This window comes from Oryctolagus cuniculus, chromosome 13 (genome assembly GCF_964237555.1).
Source record: "Oryctolagus cuniculus chromosome 13, mOryCun1.1, whole genome shotgun sequence".
Taxonomy (NCBI): domain Eukaryota; kingdom Metazoa; phylum Chordata; class Mammalia; order Lagomorpha; family Leporidae; genus Oryctolagus; species Oryctolagus cuniculus.
This window is the reverse complement of record NC_091444.1, coordinates 17,948,891-17,961,140: the sequence shown is the minus strand read 5'-3', so window position 1 is coordinate 17,961,140 and position 12,250 is coordinate 17,948,891. Positions and strand designations below refer to the sequence as shown.

The following is a 12,250-nucleotide window of genomic DNA, read 5'->3' as shown; positions in this document are numbered from 1 at the left end:
GCCCAGGCCTCCACTCACAAGGCCGGGAGTGCCCAGCACAGCCGACCCAGCTCGGGGCTTCGACTTCTGAGAGGCTCCAGGCTGACCAGGCCGACAGCCGGCGTGGCTCCGTCGTCCCCTCCTCCCGTCTGCCTGCCTACCCCAGCAGAAGACTGTGGTCTGGGCCGCGGGGGGCAGCCGAGAGGGGGCGGCCTTGGCAGGCCCCTGAACTCCCAGCTCTCGCCCGCCCAGGCTGGCACTGTCGCCATCCAGGGTGCCCGGGCAGAGCGCCAGAGGGAATTTTCCACCTGCCTGGCTTTGTTGTCTGCACTGTGGCCTGGAGCCTGGGCTGGGGGCGGGGGTGTGGTGGGGAGCAGGCCCCCCGGGGGGGAATCTGGAGGTGCCCACACTTCCCCTGTCACATGACACAGCAGGGCCTCTTTTCCTCCCTGTGGGGGTGGGGGGAGGGAAAGTTGGGCCCTGTGGGGAGCACACAGTGCCAGCATTAGGAGCCTTGACTTACCCCCCGAGCCCTTCCATTGTACAATGGGGAAACTGAGGCACCAGGGGGGCAAGGGACAGAGCCAAGGTGACAGAGGGAGGAAATAGGCAAGCCAGGTTTCCAGACCCACCATGTAGTGTCCTCACCGTCCCCTCAGTCTCCCAAGGGCTCTCCCCACCCCGTCTACTGTTCCACCCCAGCAGAGTGAGGTGTAGGTGTGGAAGGGTGTGCTGGCCTCCCGCCCCCAGCACAGGGGTCAGCACTGACCCTGCTGGAGCGGAAGACAACTTGGGAAGAGAGCAGTGGGTTAGCTCATCAAAGGCTTTCAGAAACTGAGACCCAGAGACCGGGAGAGAGCTTCGTGCTCCTGCTCGGGCGTGACCCGGGCTGGGCAGCCACGCAGAAGCCCGACAGGACCTGGGGTGGTGGACGGAGGACGGCAGCAACCTGTCTGCTCAGATTCCACGCTGCGCTCCTTGCCCGCCCGAGGGAGGTGGGGCAGGACCCCGCGGAACGAGGGTCTTCCCAGGCTTTACGGCTTGCTGTGGGGTGCATGGATGCAGGGGTTTCCAGGGCCTGCCCTGGGGAGGAGGACGTGAGGGATGCAATGGTGGCACGGGGTGGGGGTGGGGGGATTGTGCTCTGAGCCCCACGCGGGCTGCCAGGCTGCCAGCCCAAGCCGGCCCCTCAACACCCTGTCCTCCCTCTGCACGTTCCTGGGGGCCCGGGGCCTGCCCTGCTCGCCGCTGACTCCCACCCCCTCCAGGCTGGCTGAGCTCTGTCTGCTGGCCTCAGGCTGAGGGTGGGGCTGGGTTGCTCTGGAGCAGCGTGAGTGACGTGAGTGATTGAAACCACTGATGACCGCGGGAGGCCAGAGACTCCCGGGAGGAGATTAGAGCAGGCAGCCGGCGAGGGGGAGGGGGCGCACTTGGAGCCCTTTCTGTGCCCTCCAAACTGTCGCCCCGGCTGGGCAGCACCCACACCCTGTCTTGGCCTTGGGCCACCTGTGTGGGGGTGCCCCAGTGTCCCCGGGCGCAGAGCCTAGTGTCTCTCCCCACTGCAGTGAGGTGACCCAGGTGCACCTGCTCCCGAGAGTAAACAGCAAATGGAAGGCCTAGGGCGGGGGCGGGGCGAGGCTGAAACTGGGAGCCGGGAGCCCTGTGAGTCACGTCCTCACTCCGCAGCCACAAGGTGGTGGGGGAGGCGGGAGGAAGGCGGATCAGGGCCACACCGCGGCTGACTCAGGCCCCACACGGCCCCCCTCGCTGGAAATCTCTCCTCCAGCCTAGTCAACTTTACAGCTGGGAGGCTGCGCCCCAGGGCCGGCCCAGAGACAGCGAGTGACATAAGGCACGGTAGTGGTCTGGCGTCTCCCGGGCCCGCCTTGGGTCCCAATCAGAGCCAGGAGCCCAACTCCCGGCGGGCTTTCCCTGCCTTGCTGGTCTTGCAACCCGGGAAAAGGTTTGAGACGGTTTTGTAATCACAGCCATTGCTAAGGCGCCCTGGGGACAGGGGACACCTGTGGCCCCTCTACCTCCCTGACATCACCGGCCCTGTGAGACCAATCCCTGGAAGCCCTGCCCAGTGGTGTAACATCCCAGGGCTGGGCCTGCGGTGCTGGGAAGAGGGTTCCACCCTGGAGAGGACAGTGGGGACAGTTCAGGTCCTGTGGCTAGGATCCCATCAGTAAGCAGCCTGGCTGCAGGGTGCCCACCTGCTGTGCCCCTGAACACGGGGTGCCCCGGAGCTGCAGCCCCCCGGCGACTGAGTCAGCTCTCTCCCGCAGTCAGCCTCCTCTGAGTCCCGTCCCGTAGAGCTGTGGTTGGGACGGTGGAATTTGGAGAATCCAGTATCAGTCAGCCCGGCAAATCTGCTTGTCACCAGTCAGCTGTGAGACCGGGGCAGGGTTCTGACCTCCCTAACCCCTCCTCTGTCAGGCGGAGAATTCCTATCTCACAGGGTTGTGGCGAGGATTAAGTGAAGTGACCTGTACACGGCTCGGGCACAACGCCTGCCCCATAACAACATGGGCTCAATCCTTTTCTCTCGTTTACGTATTTGTTGTTCATTTATGTGAAAGGCAGAGGGACAGAGAGAGACTTCCTGTCTCTGGTTCGCGCCCCAGACACCCACAAAAGGTAGGGCTAAGCCAGGAGCCCAGAACTCCATCTGGGACTCCTCCACGGGTAGCAGGGGCCCAAGTACTTGAGCCTTCACCTGCTGCCTCCCAGGGTGTGCATTAGCAGGAAGCTGGATCCTAAGCGGAGCAGGGACTTGAACCCAGCCGCTCTGATACGGGATACGGGCGGACACCTGCCCCTGGACCCAGCTTTTGAAATGCAAAATACAAATAGGGAGGAGAACTGAATGCTAGTAATATTAGGGGTGCTTCACAAAGTTCGTGGAAAATGTGCGTTATGAAAAAGCGAGGCACAGATCCTAAACCTTTCTGCACCAAGATAAGCCTAACCTCTGGTTTCATGCATGTCCCACAGACTTTCTGCAGTCGCCCGCCTAGTAAGCGGCTGTTCGAACCCTTGCATTGCCAGCCAAGGGGACAACGCAGGGGCCTTGTTTCACTTATTCTACACTGATTGATAAAGTCAAGGCAGGGGACAGGCAGCCTCTGACCTGCACAGTCAATGGGAGGACCCACAAGGGAGCTGAGGCAAGGTCAGCAAAATCCAGGAGCTTTGCTGGTCACCCCCTGGCCTCCACGCAGTCCCTGCTACTCGGCCTTCAGCAACCGGCTCAGGCCGGCTCTCCCACGAGAGGCTGTCCTGGGGCAGCACTGGGTCGGGGCAGGGCCCAGCCCCTACAGCGTGTTCTGTAGGACTCGCTTCTGCTTTCTTGCTGTTTATCCCCACGCTCTCCTAGCCTAGAGTTCTGCACTTTAAAAAAAATTTTAAATTATATTTGAAAAGCAGAGAGACAGAAAGAGAGATCGCATATCGACTGGCTCACTCCTTAAACACCTACAATGACTCGTGCTGGGCCAAAGCCTGGTCCCAGCACTCCATCTGGGTCTCCCATGGAGGTGGCAGGGACCCAACTATGCGAGCCATTACCTGTTGCCTCTGAGAGGGGGCATTAGCAGGAAACTGGAAGCAGAGTGCGGATTTGAACCCAGGCACTATGATATGAGATGTCGGTGCCCAAGGGGCCCCTTAACCACGCCCCCATCTGCATATTTAAAAAAGATTTATTTATCTACCCATTTATTTATTTGAAAAAGAGAGGGAGAAATGGAGAGAGATCTTCTGTCCACTGGTTAACTCCCCAAGTGGCCACAATGGCTGGGCTGAGCCAGTTTGAAGCCAGGAGCTTCTTCCAGGTCTCTCATCTGGGTGCTGGGGCCCAAGCACTTGGGCCAACTTCTACTGCTTTCCCAGGCCATGAACAGGGAGCTGGATGGGAAGTGGAGCAGCCGGGACTTGAACCTGCGCTCTGCTGAACCTGCGGCAGCACAACGCCGCCCTCCCCCACTCTTTGGTGATGAGCTCTCTCCTCCACTAAACTGGCAGCTTCTCTGGGCTGGGCCCTCTCGCTGCCGGGCCTTCCCGGCAGAGGCATAGTCAGCCTTTGTGAAAGGAGTGCCTGGCAGCCGTGGCCCTCCCGGGATAGCTGTTTCCCGGCGTCTGTGTGCTTGGATGGCACCCGCTGACTCCATGTCCCATTGCACCCAGACAATCACTGGGAGCACCCTCTCTCCCCAGCGGAGCACCCAGGTTGGAGGGGCACCCTCAGCAAGAAGCCCAAAGGTCTCATTACTGTTCTCGGTTATTTCCTGTTTTACCCCTCTGTCTGTGTCTTCAGCTTTGCTACGGATGTGCACGGGAAGTATTCCGGCCCGGCCTGGGCCTGGGTTCTAAGGGGAGTGGGCAGAGGACGGGCGGCACCAGAGAGAGAGCCTTCTGGGGGGTGTGTCTGTGGCACAGAACGCCCGCACCCCGTATCTGAGCACTGGTTTGAATCCTGGCTGCTCTGCTTCTGAGCCAGCCTCCTGCTAATGTGCCTGGGAGGCAGCAGATGATGGCTCAAGTACTTGGGCCCCTGCCATCCACATAGGACACCTGGATAGAGTACCAGACTCGGCTTTGGCCCAGCCCAGCTCTGGCTGCTGCATTTGGGGGAATGGAAGATTCTCTCTCTCTCTCTCTCTCTCTCTCTCTCTCTGTGTTGCTCTACCTTTCAAATAAATAAATAAATCTTTGAAAAAAAAAAAAGTAAAATAAAGAGATCCTTCTGGGAGAAAGCTCAATGTGAGGTGGGAGGCACCTACCGCTTCCCACAAGGTAAGCTCCCCCCTGGAGAGCCCGGGTTCCAGAGCCCATGAAACTGACAAAGTCAAAAGGAAAAGGTACTAAAAGAAATCAGCAGGCCGGGTGTGGACAGAGGAATGGCCGCATAGTCCAGCTGTCTGTGCCAGGACGCCTCTGTGGGGGCCTCCATGGGCGGGCCTGGGCTAGGCTACAGGTGTGGCAACCTCAGAGTCAGTTTGTGCCATTGTGGTCACCAGGGCCCCCCACTCCCGCCAGCCCAGGCCTCCCCACCACGCACACTCCCAGGGGCCCGGCCTGGAATGAGAGCTGCCTCTGTTTCCCCACAGCCCCTACTTGGGATTTCAGGGGGGCAAGGGAAGGGGGAGGGGAGGGAGGGAAAATGGGTAACCATGGCAACCAGTTCATAAATGGAGACTCCTCAAGAAAGCTGGAAAGAGACCGTCGGAGCCCGGTGCCCACGTGTGTCACTGTTCACCTTATTCTGCAAGCGTTTATTAAGCCTCCCCCTCCCGCCACACACTGGGCTAGGCCCTGGGGGCACTGCTGGCCCCAGGGGAGGGCTGGTCAGGGGTGAGAGGTGGCCCCAGCCTCAGGCCCACCTGCAGAGGAGTGGTAGGTTTAAGGAGGGGAGGCACCGTGGGCCGGGGAGAAGCAGCTCCTATGTTGTGGCGTTTGTACAATCTGAGTTCCTTCACGGAGAGAGTACCCAGCGTCTCAAAATAAGGCGGAGGCAGTGGGTGGTGCAGTGAGCTAAGCCGCCCGTGCAACACCACCATCCCATACCTGAAGGCCAGTTGGAGTCCCAGCTGCTCCACTCCCCACCTGCTCCCTGCTAATGCACCTGGGAACGCAGCTGAAGACGGCCCAAGCACCCACGTGGCAGATCCAGGTGGAGTAGCAGGCTCCTGGCTTCAGCCTGGCCCAGCTCTGGCTGTTGTGGCCATCTGGGAAGTGAACCAGCCGGTGGAAGATCCCCCTGTCTTTCTCTCTCTGTCATTTAGCCCTCCAAACAAATAAGTAAATCTTTTCTTTAAAAAGACAGTGTGAAATGTTATAGCATTGTTGTCTCACGGGACATGAACAGCTGTGTACCCAACGCTGCCATCATAGTCTACGATCTTTTTTCCTGCTAACTGCACACACCCCCTGTCTTGTGCTGCCGTGTAAGACCCTGCAGACCGGGTAATTCACCACGGCCGGAAGGCTGCTTGTTTCTCCCAGTTCTGGGCCTTGCACCATAACAGGGCGGAGGGTGAGGGGCACCCTGCACAAGACACACAGTGAATCAGGCAAAGGCATCTTGTCAGGAGCCTGTTCTGTGCTCGCTAACACACCCCCACCATGATGGCCTTGACCCTGAGAACGGAGCTCCTAGCACTAGCACGTTCCCACCTGAGCCCGATCATGGCCCTACCTTAGCCCATTTCATAAAGCTTCGAAGGACGCTGGCTATTTCTGTGTGAGAGCCCTGTTTTTGACTGTGTGAAATGATACTTTGATGGGGGCCACCTGAGGCCATGGTGGAAGGGCTTTGTCATGACATTAGAAGGACGAGTGTGTGTGGACTTCCAGAGGGCACTCACTCGCTACTGTGCATTTGCTTCCAAGCCACGCAACCTAGCATGGCCATTCCTACTGTCCACTCCAGGGAATGAGGGCATGCATCCCAGAGCCACCCATACAGGAATGCTCTTAGCAGCTCTGTTCACGTGAGCCCCAAGTTGGAATCAACCCCAGAGTCTCCCAGCAGTTGGATGGGTGAGCATATTATGATATACTGTTCAATGGAACACTACTCCATGATAGAAATAAACTACCGGTGCTGGAAACACCACGGCTAGGGGCAGGCCGTTGGCACAGTCATCAAGACACTGCTTGGGTTGGCCTTGTGGTCGAGTCCCGGCTGCTCCACTTCCAACCCGGCTCCCTGCTAACGCACCTGTGAAGCAGCAGATGGCAGCTCAAGTACTGGAGAGCCTGCCAGCCACATGGGACACCTGGGTGGAGTCCCCAGCTCTTGGCTTTGGCCTGGAGCAGCCCCTGAAGTTGTGGCCATTTGAGGAGGGAACCAGCAGAAGGAAGACCCTTCTCTGTCACTTTAACTTTCAAATAAATGAAGAAATCATCTTTCTTTTAAGTGTTGCTTGCAGTGCCCTCACCCCAGATCACTGTGCCTGGATTCACATTCCAGCTCTGCTCCTGATCCCAGCTTCCTGTTAATGACACCCTGGGAGGCTCAAGTAGTTGAGGCCCTGCCAGACACGTGAAGAACCAGGGGGAGTTCAGGTGTCCTGGCTTCGGCCTGGCTCAGCCTTGGCTGTGTGGGCATTTGGGGAGTGAACCAGTGGGTGGGAAACCTCTCTTTCTCTTCTTTTCCTCTCTGCCTTTCAAACAAACAAACAAATGTTTTAAAAACCATTATGGGGGGATCTCAGACACATTACTGAAAACAACCAGGGGCTGGCGCTGTGGCTCACTAGGCTAATCCTCCACCTGTGGCGCCAGCACCCCGGGTTCTAGTCCCGGTTGCTCCTCTTCCAAGCCAGCTCTCTGCTGTCGCCCGGGAGGGCAGTGGAGGATGGCCCAAGTCCTTGGGCCCTGCACTGGCATGGGAGACCAGGAGGAAGCACCTGGATCCTGGCTTCGGATCAGCGCAGCGCCAGCCGTAGAGGCCATTTGAGGGGTGAACCAACGGAAGGAAGACCGTTCTCTCTGTCTCTATCTCTGTCTCTCTGTCTCTCTCTATCTCTCACTAATTCTGCCTGTCAAAAAAAAAAAAAAAAAAAGAAAGAAAACAACCAGGCATTCCATTTAGCGTCTGGGTGTGCCTGGGACTGTCTGTCAGTACAAGGTCAACTTCCATGGGCTCTGGGGGTGAGGGTGACAGAGACGCTCCCGACTTGGTGGCGGTCACCAGGGCAGGCATGGGCCCAACCTCATCAGAATGCGTGAATTCTACAGCCTGGAAATAAGGCTGCCTGGGAGGGGGGGGGGGGCGCCCTCAGGTGGGAGGGTTCCAGAAACCACAGAAGGGAGCGTTCTCTTTCCTCCTTTCCGCTGAGCTGGGTGAGTGGAATCCACAGGTGTGTGCAGGTGACAGGCTTTGGCTGGGAGGATGCACTCTGCCAGGTGCCAATCACCGGGCCTTCCGCCCCTGCTCCCCCTTCTCCCTGCACTCTGCGGGTGACCGCTCAAGCCATGGGGGAGCAGCCTCTTCCCCACCTGCTGTCGCAGGTTGTTGTCAGGATAAAATCAGAAAATGGTCTATAAACAGTAACTGCAGGGACCGTGAATGGCTCAGGCGAGAGGCATCTTGCAGCTCTTTTCTTTTTATGTTTCTTTATTTGGAAGCAGAGGACAGAGAGCATCCCTCCCCTCCCTCGCCCTGAGCTGCCCTCAGGAGGGGGCTCCTGGCTCCTCCCAGGACCCTGGTGTTCTGTTTCTCTTCAAGGGGGAGTGCTAAGGCCCTCTCCGCCATTCTTGAGCCTTGAGCCTCGTCACCCAGAGCCTGGGTCCCTGCTTCCTCCCATCAGTAGCTCTGATCCATTCAACTCCCACACTCTCCCGCCCCCACTTCAGTGCCTGCAGCAGGGCGCAGCCTTGGCCCTTAGGTCTACCCTGGGGCAGCAGAAGCTGGACAAAAGGCCCCAAGCCAGCCATCACCATGGTGACGAGCTGCCGGGGAATACAGATCTGTCTCTGCCTGTCTCCACTGCTCTCTCCCCTCTGTCCCTCTGTCCCGTCTCCTTACTCTGTGGTCCACCCCGCACAATTTGGCTTCCTCTGTCCCCATTGGCCCCCTCGGGCTCCATTCCACCTGTTCTTGTCTCCTTTTGGAAAGGGATAACATGAAAATGGCTGTCAAAATTTGGGGGTGGGTGGGAGTGCGTCACAGCAGCTGAGATGCCCACTCGGGATGGCCGAATCCCCCTATCCAGTACCTGCTTCTGAGGATTCCAGTTTCCTGCTGGTGTGCACACTGGGAAGCAGCAGTGACGGCTCAAATTCCTGGGTCCCTGCCACCCACCTGGGAGACCTGGATGCAGTTCCGGGATTCTGTCTTCAGTCTGGCCCAGCCCCAGTTGTTGTGGGCGTTTTGGGAGGGAACCAGTGGAGGGGAGTTCTGTCTCTGTCTCTGTCCATCTGTCTGCCTTGCAAATAAAATGAAAAGCAAAAATTGGGGAGGGGGTGTGGGTAGTAGTTTTACACATGCACATTATCCCCACACTCTCCTAGCTTCTCAGCCCCATCAGTCTCTGACTTCTCTCCCTCTCCTCCCCAGGTCTCTTTCTGGCTGTCACCTCCCACTTCAGAGGACACAGGAGTGATAGGAGCCCCCCCCCCCCGCCGCTGCCCCCGTGTGGCCTTGGTAGGAATGAGATGCCTGCGCAGCCCGGGAGGGCGCCGCCGAGTGGCACAGCAGACTTGGCTGAGCAGGCCAGGGAAACGACTTCAAAATCCATCCCATCTGCCCACCCATCCGCTCTTTCTCCATACGGTGACATGTGATTGCTGCCTATCGAATTCCAGGTCCATAGAAGGCAGTGACAGCCTATGTCCCCGACCCGTCTCCTTTCCCTCCGCTTGTCTGCCTGGGCCACCAGTCTGAGACCAAGAGGCCACTCCTCGGTTGTGATACCCCTCAGCCTTGGCCTCAGCTGCTGAGCCCAGGTCCCAGCTCCCTCCGGAGCTGTCGCCCACCCCCAAAACACAGAGTCCTGGGCCAGGGCAGCTGCCACCCGCCGCCAGCCTGAGCAGGACTGGCCTGGGAACATCTCCAGCCCCCAGCAGGGCCCGGTGTCACTTTGGAGCCTTTCTCTGGTGGGAGGAGGCCCAGGGTGGAGCTGCCAAAGTCAACACAGCCGGAACCTGTTTGGCACCTGCAGGCCTGGTTTCTAGTCCACAAGCCCAGGGCCTGACCTCCGCTGGGGTCAGCTGGAGTTCCTGTCTCCCCAGCCTGGACGCCAGAGCAGTCCCACTTACCCGCAAACACCAACTACCTGCCCTCCCACAAGGTCCAGTGCCATTGCCAGGGCTCCGCCACTCCCTGGTGCCACCAGCCTGGCTTTAGTGTTCCAGCACACCTGCTCAGGTAAAGGACTTGATTGTTCATGCTGGGAACTCCCCCCAAATGCCCAGCGTAAGGCATCAGCAGAGGATTTGCTCCCTAAGAGTTGGAATTCCTTGCTTCCAAAACCCCTGCCTTCAAACACTAGGGATCCATTGCCTGCTCATACCCAAAGCCCCTTGCACTGAAAGGCCCGTTTTGGGCAAAAGTCCCCATGCTCATTGCATGGGGTAAACAATGAACTCTGGGATACCAGGGGGCTACACTGGCTGTGTGACCCTTCCTCCCAAAACGAGCCACTCAAGTCTCTGCAGGTGCAGCTCCCCAGGTCAGATGCCACGCCTGGCCCTCAACCCCCTGGGACAGATGTGACTCCAGAGTTCCCCAGGGTCAGGGCCAGCTCCCTGGCCTACAGCTGTGTCTAACAGCCCGGCCAGTCTCTCGGCCAACCCCAGGCCGCCTGGAATGTGGATAGAAGCGACGGTGGGAGGGGAGGGGCTGGATTTAACTAACAAATGGTGAGGGGTGTGGCTGGAGCTGGGCAGCAGCCCCACCAATCCGGACTTCTCCCTCTGATCTACAAGGGCGGCAAAGTTCTCAGACTCTCCAACAGCCTGATTTGTTTTGCAAAATCGAAGAGAATTTCATGCTGGTCTCCCAGCAAGCTGTGTGAGCAGGTGGAGCCGGCGGGAGGCAGCCGCGGCCTGAACGGAAGCTGCCGCATTCAGAAATGCTACCTCCTCCCCAGCCGCCCCCTGCTGCGTTCCCACCTCCACAGGTTCTCCACGGCCCCCTAACTCCCAGTCTGGGCCCCAAACCCCTCTCCCTGCCCTGCTACCTGTTTGCTCAGGTGAGGAAACCTGGCAATGAGGAGCCAGCCCTTCGCCCCACCCCCAGCAGAGGGGCAGCTGGGTACCCTTCACAGGCACAAACGTGTGTCTGAGCTGCAGGCTGGAGCAGTTCCGACCGACCGGAGCCCCTTCCTCCCTGACCCGAGCCTGGGCGGGCCCCTTGGGCGGGCAGCGGGGACGTCACCGGCGCCCTTTGCCCTCCGTGGGCAGGCTTGGTGGCAGCCATGCAGCTGCCTCACCCAGCACTGCCCTGCCCCAACCCCAGGCGCTCCTCTCCCCCAGAGAGGCTCTGGGGCTCGGGTCCCAGGGCAGCACAAAGAGTCCTTTGTCTGGGCTGGAAACAATCGTTCTCCCCTTTATGTGGCTCATAATCAGGCCTGGGAGGCGGGATCAAAGAGCACTGCACTGCTTCGCGGGTGCGGGGTGCGGGGTGCCGGGGCTTGTGGCGCCTTGGATCCAGCTGCTGACAACCTGTCAGCGGCCCCTAATCCTCGTCGGTCCCGAGCCCACTGAGAACCTTCCCTTCCCTGGGCTGGGCCTGTGTGCACCTTGCAGTGGGAAGGCAGCCGGGGGAGGCTGGCGGAGGACAGGGTGGGTCTCTCCCCCTCCTGGCACCCACGGCTCAGGTTCCAGCCCCTGCCAGCTCCGCGTTGGGTGTGAACGTGCCCAGAGGCACTGCCTGGCGAGAAAGGGTGGTGCCTGGTTTGGCCCAGGGCCACCCCCCATCTTCTAGAGACACCCCCTGAGACCTGCAGGGGCCTCTCTCCCTGTTGGCCTTGGCACAGGTGGGTCTCCACCCAGGCACATGGGTCCAGATCCCCTGTTTGGCTCACATCTCCCTGCCACTCTGCCTATTGCCACCCCCAGCCCCTTCCCAAGTGCCCATTCCTCTCTCCTCCCCCCACCTTGGGGCTCTCCCCCCACCCCCTCTCCCACCTGGCAGTGCCTGGCCGGGGTCGCATTCATGTGGCCATTTTCTTGCCTGCCAGCCTGGAGGTTCCAGACCACAAACACCTTCTTTGCCGCCAGGAGTGCAGCCCCCGCACCTGTTACTAGAGCCCAGCAGAGAGGGATGCCTCCTAAGTCACTCTCACAGAGACCCAAACCTGCCCTTCCTATGCCGGCTTTGTGGCACAGCGGGGTAAAGCCGCTGTCTGCGACGCCAGCATCTTATGTTGGATCACCGGTTCAAGTCCTGGCTGTTCCACTTCTGACCCAGCTCCCTACTAAGGCACCTGGGAAAGCAGCAGCAAACAACCCAAGTGCTTGGGCCCCTGCCACCCACGTAGGAGACCCCATGGAGTTCCTGGTTCCTGGCTTCGGCCTGGTCCAGCCATTTGGAGAGCGAAGCTGCAGATGGAAGATCTCTCTCTCTCTCTCTCTTTCACTCTGCTTTTCAAAGGAATAAAATATTTTCTTTAAAAAAAAAGTGCGCTTTCTCCAATGTGGGAGCCTCCCCAGTGCGTGCTTCAATCAGAGCACAGATCACCTTGTCAGAGCTGGAGGCGGCCTTGGGGACACCACAGAGCAGGTGCGCCTGCCCCTCCTACTCACACACAGAGCATCC

General features: G+C 59.2%; 1 long non-coding RNA gene across 1 annotated transcript; it reads left to right on the top strand.

The window, feature by feature from the left end:
- Positions 1 to 8,153: 8,153 nt before the first annotated feature.
- Positions 8,154 to 12,049, top strand: LOC127483421 (uncharacterized). The gene is made up of 3 exons (XR_007909603.2): positions 8,154 to 9,294; positions 10,417 to 10,610; positions 11,673 to 12,049. It is a non-coding gene; the product is annotated as an uncharacterized lncRNA (long non-coding RNA).
- The last annotated feature ends 201 nt before the right edge of the window (positions 12,050 to 12,250 follow it).